At 42.2% G+C, this 14023-nt stretch overlaps 1 pseudogene; it reads right to left on the bottom strand.

Moving 5' to 3' along the window:
* Positions 1-937: 937 nt before the first annotated feature.
* LOC136858712 (histone-lysine N-methyltransferase SETMAR-like) lies at positions 938-1585 on the bottom strand (annotated as a pseudogene).
* Positions 1586-14023: the final 12438 nt, after the last annotated feature.

The following is a 14023-nucleotide window of genomic DNA, read 5'->3' on the forward strand; positions in this document are numbered from 1 at the left end:
TTTCAAAAACAGGCAAGTGTCGGGGATACACTTTATGAGGATGTATTCATCATCATCATCATCTGTTTACCCTCCAGGTTCGGTTTTTCCCTCGGACTCAGCGAGGGATCCCACCTCTACCGCCTCAAGGGCAGTGTCCTGGAGCTTCAGACTCTTGGTCGTGGGATACAACTGGGGAGTATGACCAGTACCTCGCCCAGGCGGCCTCACCTGCTATGGTGAACAGGGGCCTTGTAGGGGGATGGGAAGATTGGAAGGGATAGGCAAGGATGAGGGAAGGAAGCGGCCGTGGCCTTAAGTTAGGTACCATCCTGGCATTCGCCTGGAGGTGAAGTGGGAAACCACGGAAAACCACTTCGAGGATGGCTGAGGTGGGAATCGAACCCACCTCTACTCAGTTGACCTCCCGAGGCTGAGTGGACCCCGTTCCAGCCCTCGTACCACTTTTCAAATTTCGTGGCAGAGCCGGGAATCGAACCCGGACCTCCGGGGGTGGCAGCTAATCACGCTAACCACTACACCACAGAGGCGGCATGAGGATGTATTTTCATTTATAAAATGAAGTTATACGAGGTGCATTCAAGTTCTAAGGCCTCCGATTTTTTTTCTAACTACTCACCCGAAAACGATGAAACTGGCGTTACTTCTCGACGTAATCACCCTGCAGACGAACACATTTTTCACAACGTCGACGCCATGATTCCATGGCAGCGGCGAAGGCTTCTTTAGGAGTATGTTTTGACCACTGGAAAATCGCTGAGGCAATAGCAGCACGGCTGGTGAATGTGCGGCCACGGAGAGTGTCTTTCATTGTTGGAAAAAGCCAAAAGTCACTAGGAGCCAGGTCAGGTGAGTAGGGAGCATGAGGGATCACTTCAAAGTTGTTTTCACGAAGAAACGTTTGCGTAACGTTAGCTCGATGTGCGGGTGCGTTGTCTTAGTGAAACAGCACACGCGCAGCCTTTCCCGGACGTTTTTGTTGCAGTGCAGGAAGAAACTTGTTCTTCAAAACATTTTCGTACGATGCACCTGTTACCGTAGTGCCCTTTGGAACGCAATGGGTAAGGATTACGCCCTCGCTGTCCCAGAACATGGACACCATCATTTTTTCAGCACTGGCGGTTACCCGAAATTTTTTTGGTGCTGGTGAATCTGTGTGCTTCCATTGAGCTGACTGGCGCTTTGTTTCTGGATTGAAAAATGGCATCCACGTCTCATCCATTGTCACAATCGACGAAAAGAAAGTCCCATTCATGCTGTCGTTGCGCGTCAACATTGCTTGGCAACATGCCACACGGGCAGCCTTGTGGTCGTCCGTCAGCATTCATGGCACCCACCTGGATGACACTTTTCGCATTTTCAGGTCGTCATGCAGGATTGTGTGCACAGAACCCACGGAAATGTCAACACTGGAGGCGATCTGTTCAACAGTCATTCGGCGATCCCCCAAAACAATTCTCTCCACTTTCTCGATCATGTCGTCAGACCGGCTTGTGCGAGCCCGAGGTTGTTTCGGCTTGTTGTCACACGATGTTCTACCTTCATTAAACTGTCGTACCCACGAACGCACCTTCGACACATCCATAACTCCATCACCACATGTCTCCTTCAACTGTCGATGAATTTCTACTGGTGTCACACCACGCAAATTCAAAAAATGAATGATTGCACGCTGTTCACGTAAGGAAAACGTCGCCATTTTAAGTATCTAAAACAGTTCTCATTCTCGCGGCTGGCGCTAAAAATCCATCTGTCGTATAGTGCTGCCATCTCCGTGACGTTTTTACAACGAACGCGGGCTCGTTTTAAAACAATGCACATGTTTCTATTTCTTTCCAGTCTGGAGAAAGAAAATCGGAGGCCTTAGAACTTGAATGCACATCGTACAATGCTTGTTTAACCGTTCATTTCAATTGTAACAATGAATGGCTTCTTATTACTGTTACGGAGATTTCCGTGGTAGGTAGAGGTGAAAGAAGGTGCGGGTGTGAATAGGTCTCCAACTACGGAATTAAAGTTAAATGTAAAATTTAACAAGGTTATATTTTCTTTCCAAAATTCAGAAATAACAAGAATGGCAGGTACGGAGTAGCAAGACAACAAAGTACAATTACAGTATTTACAGGATTTGGGCTTCGAGCCCTGAAAACACAATTCTTGAGTAACTAGCCCAACTTTACGATATACAAATTTCAACAACGGGGCAGAAGACCCCAATCAAACCCTGGAGCACTTGCTCCAAATTACACCGTAAAGCCTCCTCGAGGCATACAAGACTCAGTTTCCGGAAAAGAGCCACTCGCTCTCAAATTTAAGCCTCTCCCAGGCCACACCAAACTCCACCTTCAAGCTGTCCTCAACGGACATAAACACAGGGGTAAGATACCCAATCTACTGAGGCCTATTAAGTGAGAAAAGGTTAATTATATGGCCTCAAAAATACCAACTTGAAAGGAGGCTCTCCGCACTCCTAATACACTTTATTTAAAACCTACTTGGCACTAGGCCGTTAATGCAAGGGCTAATCCCATACTACAGAGGTGACTTCAGAAAAGAACAATTTACATTATATTAAAGAAGAATAGGTTGAGAAAAATAAGTTCACCTCAAAACAAAATGATTGGGAGGTCGAGAGGGTTAAGCACTCTCTATCCCGATATGCAGTTTAAAAGATGAAATAGATACAAGTTTCTTTACATTTTAAGGAAGGTTACATAATGGAAAAAGCTTCGGACCCGCCCCGAGAGTTAAACTGTTGAGCTAGCAAAGAAAGAAGTTATTAATTGGCCATTACCTTGTTGTTGACCGCTGCCGAAGAAAGAGGCGCTTCCCGCCCCCTGCTATGTACTTTACACACTGAAAGATGGAACAGAAGTGGCGCAGAGACCTTAAAATCAGCAGTTTATATACTCTCGCGGAAGGTTCTAGGCGTTAGGGGAATGAGAACACCCGCCCACAATCACTTTATTGGAGAATAAAGAGAAACCCCTACACAAGATGAAGAAGAAACACATTATTGGTGGAAAATTAATTTCAGAAATTCGGGATTGGCTAGATTTAAAACAAGGGGAAAGAAAGGGGTAATATTGCCAACTTAACCAATGACTGAAAGAAATTTAACAAAGAACAAACTTTTGAAATAAAATTTTCTCCCAAGAACAGTTCTTTTTCTTCGCACTAGGGTGCACTATTGTAGTTCTTCAGTAGTGTCCTCTAGACGAGAAAGTTCACACTTCTTACTTCAAGCAAAACAAAAACACATCAAAAATGACACAGTTCTAAAACTCCAAAATTTACAGGTAGTGACATCTTCTGAGAAAGTATAAAATTAATACCGTCAATAAAGTTCAGACTTCCTCCAGCAGAGGAGTTTCAACTGGCGCACCTTTTGAATTAGCGGCGTGGAGGTGTACCGCCCGGTACAATTACTAAAACTATATTCCATCATTCCAAGAGCTAACAAGTGATGCAAGATGGTATAATTTCTACAATCAGCTAAATTTTACCGTTCATCTTGGGCTCAGAAAGTCAGACATTTGTTGTTGCGCACTGACTTATTGTCACACTTTTTTCGGGTGTATTTAAAATAAATTGATGTAATTCGGTGGTTTAATGATCATGCAAAAAGTCATTCATGTACCACTTCTTCTATGCGACGGTCGATCTTTTGCATTCTTACAATATTGTCTGTGATGAGTGAGAATAGAATTAAGACATATTTATAAAAAATCCTACAAACGTACCAATGATCTGACGAATGGAAATAATGGCTTATATATGTCTCGTGCCTATAATCATTAATGTCAATATAGATAGAGTAATTTTGTATTTCCATTCGGTTATATAGCGAAGTACTTTCAAACACAAGCGCCTTTCTTTTTCTCAACACGTCTCTCTAAGAGATAACACGGGAAAAGAAAGAATAATATTTTCTCAAACATTTCTTCCCTGTCTGAAATCTAAATGTTGTCCTTCGTAGTTTATTTAGCTGTTGAAAGAATTGTGCATACTGACATCTCGCAGACAATGATAACACTGCACTAATTCGTAGAATGTAAAACTGTATTTTCAGGACATATATAACCTGAAGATTATCATACCAAGAACTAACAAGTCAAAACTTTAAGCGAATTGCAATCATATGCCCCATGCCATTTGAGAAGATGTGAGAAAAATACTGCGTACAAATACTGGGGAATGGTTTACTTTTATAATTATACACGGGTAAGTCGGAGCGTTTCTCTGTGTTATTGTTCTGAAACAAAGGAAATAACCTCACCCCAACTCATGCGGTCAATAGTTTGTAGTTACACGGATAGATCGAGTACAGGCACACAAGTCGGTAAACCAGAACCTTGGCATAATGACCATTGAGAAATGCCGAATTTACTGAACGAGTGGTCACGAGAGGAAGTTCGTACAGAGATCTCTGGCGGGCAAATACACGTAATATGCCCACATTCGAAGCAGGATTATGTATGTGTACGGAGAAAAAGCGAACGAGGACGGAAGTGATGCCGTGAATTTTGGGGAGGCTCAAACGACTGTGAAAGACGAATAGCAAAGTGGCCATCCATCAACATCGGATGCATTCGTTAATGTCACTGATGTCGTTCGCCTTTGGCCACAGGAGACCCGCGTTCGATTCCCGGCAGGGTCGGGAATTTTAACCATAATTGGTTAATTTCGCCGACACGGGGACTGGGTGTATGTGTCGTCTTCATCATCATTTCATCCTCATCACGACAAGCAGGTCGTCTACGGGAGTCAAATCAAAAGACCTGCATCTGGCGAGCGGAACTTGTGCTCGGACACACTCGGCACTAAAAGCCATACGCCATTTCATTTTTTTTTCATTGTTGTCGTTAATATCATGTTTCTGAGAATTGGTTCGAGGTCCACTCAGCCTACGTCGTTACAGCTGAGGGAGAACTTACATGCAATGCTGAGGCGTTAGAAGTTCTCAATGAACAGAACGCCACTCTCTTATCATCATGGATACATTCATTTTACATTATGAAAAATGCTTGAATAACTTGATGTCGAAACATGGAGAAGTGACGTCGAAATAAGCATTCTTTATCTTCACCTACGGCGAACTCGCGGTGTAGGGGTAGCGTGCCTGCCTCTTACCCCGAGACCCCGGGTTTTCTCGGCCAAGTCAGGGATTTTTACTTGGATCCGAGAGTTGGTTCGAAGTCCACTCAGCCTACATGATTACAATTGACGAGCTGGCGGCCCCGGTCTAGAAAGCCAAGAATAACGGCCGAGATGATTCGTCGTGCTGACCACACAACACCTCGTAATGTGCAGGCCTTCGGGCTGAACAGCGGTCGCTTGGTAGGTCACCACCACTACTTATTTTTTAATCTACCCTCGTACATAACTGTATAAGAAGCCGTATCGTAATGTTAATAATAATAATAATAATAATAATAATAATAATAATAATAATAATAATAATAATAATAATAATAATAATAATAATAATATAATTTCGTATGGCTATTGCTAGCCTGGTGCAGCCCTTGTAGACATGTCATCCGACGAGGGTGGGTGGCATCTGCCGTGTATGGGAAGCTGTGTGTTATTGTGGTGGAGGAAAGTGTTGTACATCGTGTATGAGCTGCAGGGATGTTAGGGACATTAAAAGCAACCACTCCCCGAGCCAGGGGAATTAACCATTTACGGTTAAAATCTCTAACTCGGCTAGGAATCGAAGCTGGGGTCCTCTGAACCGAAGGCAATTACGCTGACCATTCAAACAAGGAGCCGAACAGAAACCGTATGAAGTCATGATTAAAATAATGTCTCTCCCATTTACATCCCTATTCTTTCAAAAAACGGAGTATTATTTGAAGCATATTACGTACACCCATCCAGACACAGGTAAGGATAGAACACAAATACAATATCTGTTCTGTAGTTCGATTTTCAAATAAAATAGGAGATTCTGTAGCTACAATTAAGACAATACTTACCATATATGAAAACAAAAATATTGCTTTGTTTCCATCTCAGTCGATACAAGTTTTTTTCCTGTCTCTATCAAGAATTAAACATTGGTTTGAACAGTTGGTCAGAATACACTGTCTAGCGTGACGAAAGAAGAGGATGAAAATCTCCCTTTTCTTTCTTTCCTAGCATCATTTTACGTCGTAGGTCTGCTGTTCCGCTATACCGTGACCGTTTCTCGCTGTTGCTGGGATTTTCAGGACGCAGACCGACAGCTCGCACATCCTCCTTGGCGTTGTCTGTCCACGGCTTTGCTAGTGTCCCCGTTGAAATTGTTAGGATTTCTACGTATCAATTAAGTAATACCTGGTTGCCAGCCATTAAGAATTAACGTCCCCTCACTATTGTTATTCCCTGTCCCTTCACTATTGTTATTTCGTTTCGGTGCTTTCCAAATTCGTACGTTCCTCGTCGCCAGATGTTTCATTCCAGGCTTATCTCAATGTCTTACACCTGCCATATGTTAAGCAAACACGATATGTGAACCGCTTAGTCTGATTGTGATGGTTCAGTCAGCTTCCACTTCGAACGCTAGCGTTGTGCCACGTCCCAAGGTCTGTCTAGGGAGGTCTGGTCACGCTACCACAATCCTTTGCTGTGGCGGCCATATTGGGTCTCAAATATCGTTCTTACGTGGGCGTGCCCGATGTAATGATGTGAGTTATTACTTGTATTTTGAAGGAAAACGGGATACTGCGACGCACCAAATTGTCAAAATAAGATAACTGACGGAATTAGAATGTTTCGCTTCCCGAGAGAGAAGCAAAGGAGAGCTCAGTGGGTACAAAACTGTAGGCGTGACAAATGGCAACCTACAGATAATTGCTTCTTGTGCGAAGTTAGTGAAGTTATACATTCGTATTATTCCTGAATAACAGTATGTTTATATGAACGATGTTTTATATTTATAGGTCTTATTATGTTTTGATTTCTTTTTTTTTTTTTGCTAGTGGCTTTACGTCGCACCGACACAGATAGGTCTTATGGCGACGGTGGGAGAGGAAAGGCCTAGGAGTTGGAAGAAAGCGGCCGTGGCCTTAAAGTACAGCCCCAGCATTTTCCTGATGTGAAAATGGGAAACCACGGAAAACCATCTTCAGGGCTGCCGACAGTGGGGTTCGAACCCACTATCTCCCGGATGTAAGCTCACAGCCGCGCGCCTCTAAACGTACGGCCAACTCGCCCGGTGTATTTTCTTCTAGCATCATTTTGAAGAATCGCAATTTGAACTAAAGAGGGCAGATGGACGGAAACTACTCAAGTGGAATTCCATCCCAACAATTTTCAAAGTCCCTAATCCACCTAAGTCTTTGACATTTAATAGGAAACCTCCCAAAGAAAGAGAATTGTCTTTCAAAACAAGCAAGAAAAGTAACAGGTAATGTGTAATACTAGTATTGATGTTTATGAAAATTTCCTTTTCATATATCCGGCTCCATGGCTAAATGGTTAGTGTGCTAGCCTTTAGTTACAGGGGTCCCAGATTTGATTCTCGGCAGGTTCAGGAATTTTAACCATAATTGGTCAATTTCGTTGGCACGGGAGCTGGGTGTATGTGTCGTCTTCATCTTCATTTCATCCTCATTACGACGACAGGTCGCCTACGGGAGTCAGATCAAAAGACCTGCACCTTGCGAGCCGAACTTGTCCTCAGACGCTCCTGGCACTAAAAGCCAAACGCCATTTCATTCCATTCCTTTTCATGTAAACTACAGACAGTATCATTTTAACCCTACATGCAATGTAGAAATGTTTCACAGATATTTGAAATGCTTGTTCCTGTTCAGTTACCAATTATAATCACAACAAACAATAGGCCTATCACTTCAAACCAACAATTTATGTCCAGCTGGCCATCATTACAACAATTGTATTGATAATAGCAGTCTTATACTGTACTACAGTTATTATTTACAGCTAAATTTCATTCATCTTAAATGCTCTATAGAGTACATTATATGGCTGGACAAATACTTAAAGATCACAACACTCGCTTCACTCGCACTAACCAACTACTGTAATTTAATGTACCGTAGCCTAACATAATATACTGATGTAATCCCTAAAATAGCCTAACCTAGATTAACTCAACTTAATAGTGACTGAATTTCTATTTCTTATGAAATCGTGTCTACCAATGGCTTTAATTTTCTTAACCATTAATATTATTATTATATGCACGAATATTAGGACTCAGCTAAGAGCCCCGTGGTCGCCAATTCACGCTCCCTGGTTAGGAGAGCCTGACGCGCCTTTCAGTAGCCTCTTATGACAGGCAGGGGATACCGTGGTTGTTGTTCTATTGCCCCCACCCACGGGGGAAATCTATTTTGGGTTGTGACTACGAGGCCCTTAGCTGAGTCTTAACATTGCTTTCACTATTCTAGCCCATCCGACCTCCCCTGGTCAACACTTGTTCTTTTCCGACCTCGATGGCATTAGCGCATTCGAGGCCTAGGAAGTTTTTTCATTTCCACGCATTTTGTGACCTTCATCATTCTTTTGCCGATACCTTCATTTTTCGAAGTTTTGGTCCCCTTCCATTTCTTTTCTTCTGATTAGTGTTTATAGAGGATGGTTGTCCAGTTGTACTTCCTCTTAAAACAATAATCACCACCACCACTGTGTACTATATAGCTGCATGGGTTATCAATAAACTAGTTAAGAGTAGCTAAGAACATCACTCTTGTTGTATACGTGCAGAATATTTTTGCCTTAGAACCGAAAGAAATACCACACGAATGGATAACAATAGTTACAATACATAATTTAATGCACTCAACTCAAGAGGCATTCATAGTTTGTCAACATACTGGGGTAACCTTTTAGAAACGCAGTATCGAAAATTACTCTCTTAATAAAGAAAACACTGAAGGTAATTTATTACAACCGTCGTTTAGTACTTTAAATACAGTACTTCAAGTTCAGTATTTCATGTACCGGTAATCATAATATGACACAGGTACTGTGCAGATTTCTATGTTTCTGTCAATAGGATTACGCATTTGACAGATGATATTAATAAGAAACATAGTAAGACCAAGTTGTAAGGAAGTAAAAGAGAAGAATATGAGCTTTTCTGTTGATTCTTGTTTCTCAAAACAGAAAAAAAAAATAGAAATTCAGGCTCTGTTAATTATCTTCCTATTCAAATAGCTGTGAATGTATTGATATCATTTAAGTGTTATACAGTTATATACATGGCCAGGAGATGCCCAATTAATTTCTTTATCAAAATTGGTTGGTATTTTGTTTTTATTTCAATGTACGGGACCGAAATCCTCTAAATTCGAATACACTTGCCTTTGGTTACGCTCGCTTAAAGACCCAATATGGCGGCTCCATAAGTAGCATTCGTGACTTGACCTCCCTAGACAGACCTTGCACGTCCTGGAGGCCATCTAGTGGCGAATGAACGTACCATTTCCACCTCTATTATAACGTTCCGAAATTCAAAGTGCCATTGTTTAAGAAGCCTAGGGATGGGCTTGAGCCAAGACCAACTACAATTACATCAGACCCTAATGCAGAAAAAACATGGCGGACATCGGCGTGCGATATGAGAGGTTGAGGGAAAGGTTATGCATGTTTATTCCGAGTCACCTAAAGAAAATATCACAAGTCGAACCTCATGAAATGCGACTCACTAACTCACAATATGAATAATTCAACACCATAAGTAGCGTTATCGCGTATTGTAAGTCTAAATGACATTTCAGCGGGGAAGGGAGAATTATTGTATCAACGTCAGGTGGAAACACAGAGTATAAAAATATTTCACATATGAAAACTCCGGTCAGCAAATAAAATATATAGATGTCAACAAAACATGAAATACTATGTAACACCACCATTAACCACAGCCCATTATGTAAAACACGCAAACAAATTTCCCTAACAAAATTTCAACCCTCCAAAATCCACCTGTATTGTTGAGTAGGTACAAGCGATATTTGTATGATAAACTTGACCGTCTAAAGCACTCGTCACCTTAAAACTCATCAGAATTGATGGCATAATTGTATTTTATATAAAAAAGAACATAATCCTCACGTTAACTCACGGGAAATGGGGTTAGGTTTAGTTTACGCATGTTCACTGTAAAACGTTGAAAATTAATTACATCATTCTTGCACCACCGTTTAAGATTAATTTAGTCTCTAAATCATAAATCTTGATCATGTTTTTCAGGATCTTTCTGGGACTGATTTAATTTTGTTTGTAGTAAGGTACGTTGGCTGATGGGTAAATTCTAGGATAGGCATCATTACTTTTAACTTCGGAATTTTGCGCGACACTGGAATTAGATCACCACCTTCTATAGGTATATGTCTTCCCTCAGAATACATTTGATTTCAAAAATGATAAAATCATTAATGCACACAACATTATTAGTCCTATGATACGTTTCGAAGTTTTCCTTACGAATGCTCTTAACCCAATTTTGCCTTAATACTAGGTCTATTGGAAACGGGAACACTGAGCTCTTGCTTACATCCAGGCACACAGCACATTGAACTATAAGCATATTGCATAGGTAACTAAAAATAAAGAAAGTACTTTCGGAGAAGAATACGAGAATCAAAACCTAATCACCACCGACATTGTTTGAATAAATAAGCTGTTTGTTCTCAACAGCACTGAAAGAGAATCTATAATCTTCTTAAGACCATAAATATCATGTACGATTAATAATATTCAAATTTCCATAAATATTTGGTAACAACACGGCTTACACAAATCAAAACAAACTCATGCTAGCACTCCAGCTGCCGCCATCATGGACAGTTTCGATAGGTCGGTTAAGGTCTGATATATTGTAGTTGGTCTTGCTTGAGCGCAGCTCGAGCAGCTCGAGCTGATGACGTCACAGGTCGATGTAGGTCGAGCAGTACTCGAGCAGGAGTATGGCCCGCCATCTATGAGTGATTTCCTTGTACCAAATCAGTTGCGTTGAAATCTTATTTGCTCTTTGATGTCAAACTCCGCATGTTCTTGGTAATAAAATAAGTTTATATCGAAATATACTGAATTATTAATGACGAATCCACTAGAATTACAAGAACATAATACCAGCCCTATGTATCCACTGATGCATTTTCGTAACATACAATATCTACGGATTGTGAGATGTAATTTTAAAAATCCTGAAAATTCAGTTATATCCAATACAATTTGCTTTACGTCGCACCGACACAGATAGGTCTTACGGCGACGATGGGACAGGAACGGGCTAGGAGCGGAAGGAAGCGGCCGTGACCTTAATTAAGGTACAGCCCCAGCATTTGCCTGGTGTGAAAATGGGAAACCACGGAAATGAAATGAAATGTCGTATGGCTTTTAGTGCCGGGATATCCCAGAACGGGTTCGGCTCGCCAGGTGCAGGTCTTTCTATTTGACGCCCATAGGCGACCTGCGCGTCGTGATGAGGATGAAATGATGAAGAATTAAGGTTAAAAATCCCCGACCCGGCCGGGAATCGAACCCGGGACCCTCTAAACCGAAGGCCAGTACGCTGACCGTTCCGCCAACGAGTCGGACGGAAACCACGGAAAAGAAACATCTTCATGGCTGCCGACAGTGGGGTTCGAACCCACTATCTCCCGAATACTAGGTACTGACCGCACTTCAGTTATATCCTATCGGACTCAGCACTTCAGTTCTGTTCAAATTTTCTTATTATTATTACTGTTCTCCCTCATTTCCCTTCTCCTAATTAACATATACGACAGCAAAATAATTATAAATTGAATGGATACACATTAAATATCGCAGGTCCCGTCATACCAATTGTGTATATAAACACGTCTTTGTGTAGGAGAAATAGTATCATAGCACTATAATAAAACTGAAAAGAATACGTTATTAAAATGATACATCCAATGATCAGAAGAACCAGAAATGGAAGTAGCGAGCAAGTAACGACAGGAAAACCACAGAAATATTATCACTATGCAGAGCTCATCTTCATGTCAAGCAGTCAGTTAAATTTGATAAAACGCATTATTCTGGGCATATATGGATTTAATAAACTGATGCACCTACTACGACTTGTGTGGCTCGAGTCACAACACACACGTCCTGCTTACTCTAGAGCACATGCAAGCCTGCGTCATGAGAGAATTCTGTGCTGCTCGATCTTGCTCGACCAAGCTCGACACACCAGTTCGTGACGTCATCACTCGAGCCTGCTCGAGCAGACGATCGAGTGAAGAAGCCTTTCTCGTGGACAGTCGAGATTTCTTCTGAAGACGCAGAGCACAGTTTTCTGCGAAACATTAAGAACGTCACCTTATTTTCTTGACACGGCATAAGCCCAAAGGCCTATACAGTATCATATCTATAAGTAGAGGCCGTGAAAGCATTAATGGCAAAATTGCTCTACTTAAAAAAGAAATGGCAGTGTTTGTAGAGAAAAAAATTGACTTCTGGATAGCCCTCTTATTTCCTAATTAATCAAATACATCCATCAGGCGTGTACTCGTCAACACTCCTGATATTATACAGCACCCATCATAGAACATTTTAAAATATAAAAATTAGTTACAATGTGAAGCTCAAATTGAGAAAAAGGAAAAAAGCCAACCAATTCTGTTTTACAGTTTGAAATTTAAAAGCTGCACATCTAACCAATATGAACGTGTTCTGGTTCACCGACTATCAGTAATGAGGTCCTGCGCTATTAATTGGAGACTTCACCAATCAGGAAGCTCCTCTTAATGCAGAGTAGACCCTCGCTCCATTACCCGAGCTTGGAGCTAAGTTACCACGCCGCAAGAAGCACAGCGTGGCATGCCCGCCTTCTTTGCTTTGTAAACTACTCTCCAAGAGGACTATACCGGCAGAATATTATAGCAACGGAAGTTAAGTCAGCAATTTATAAAACGAGTATATAGTATCTTATAATCATTACGGCAGAAAACGCTTACTTGTTTCATTTACAGGTAGAACGAAAAATACCGTCCAACAATCACAGGTCGTGAGAAGCAATAATAATAATAATAATAATAATAATAATAATAATAATAATAATAATAATAATAATAATAATAATAATGAGGTTGAGGCGCTGGATTTTTGACCCCAACGTGGCAGGTTCGATCCTGGCTCAGTCCGGTGGTATTTGAAGGTGCTCAAATACGTCAGCCTCGTATCGGTAGATTTACTGGCACGTAAAAGAACTCCTGCGGGACTAAATTCCGGCACCTCGACTTCTCCGAAAACCATTAAAGAGTAGTTAGTGGGACGTGAAGCAAATAACATTATTATCATACATACATACATACATACACTGACTGACAGAGCAAATGCAACACCAAGGAGTGGTCAGAACTTTATGCCAATTGCAGGGTAGACTGACGTCACTGAGGTATGCTCATGATGTGAAATGCGCCGCTGTGCTGCGCACGTAGCGAACGATAAATGGGACACGGCGTTGGCGAATGGCCCACTTCGTACCGTGATTTCTCAGCCGACAGTCATTGTATAACGTGTTGTCGTGTGCCACAGGACACGTGTATAGCTAAGAATGCCAGGCCGCCGTCAACGGAGGCATTTCCAGCAGACAGACGACTTTACGAGGGGTATGGTGATCGGGCTGAGAAGGGCAGGTTGGTCGCTTCGTCAAATCGCAGCCGATACCCATAGGGATGTGTCCACGGTGCAGCGCCTGTGGCGAAGATGGTTGGCGCAGGGACATGTAGCACGTGCGAGGGGTCCAGGCGCAGCCCGAGTGACGTCAGCACGCGAGGATCGGCGCATCCGCCGCCAAGCGGTGGCAGCCCCGCACGCCACGTCAACCGCCATTCTTCAGCATGTGCAAGACACCCTGGCTGTTCCAATATCGACCAGAACAATTTCCCGTCGATTGGTTGAAGGAGGCCTGCACTCCCGGCGTCCGCTCAGAAGACTACCATTGACTCCAAAGCATAGACGTGCACGCCTGGCATGGTGCCGGGCTAGAGCGACTTGGATGAGGGAATGGCGGAACGTCGTGTTCTCCGATGAG

This window comes from Anabrus simplex, chromosome 1, assembly GCF_040414725.1.
Source record: "Anabrus simplex isolate iqAnaSimp1 chromosome 1, ASM4041472v1, whole genome shotgun sequence".
Taxonomy (NCBI): Eukaryota; Metazoa; Arthropoda; class Insecta; order Orthoptera; family Tettigoniidae; genus Anabrus; species Anabrus simplex.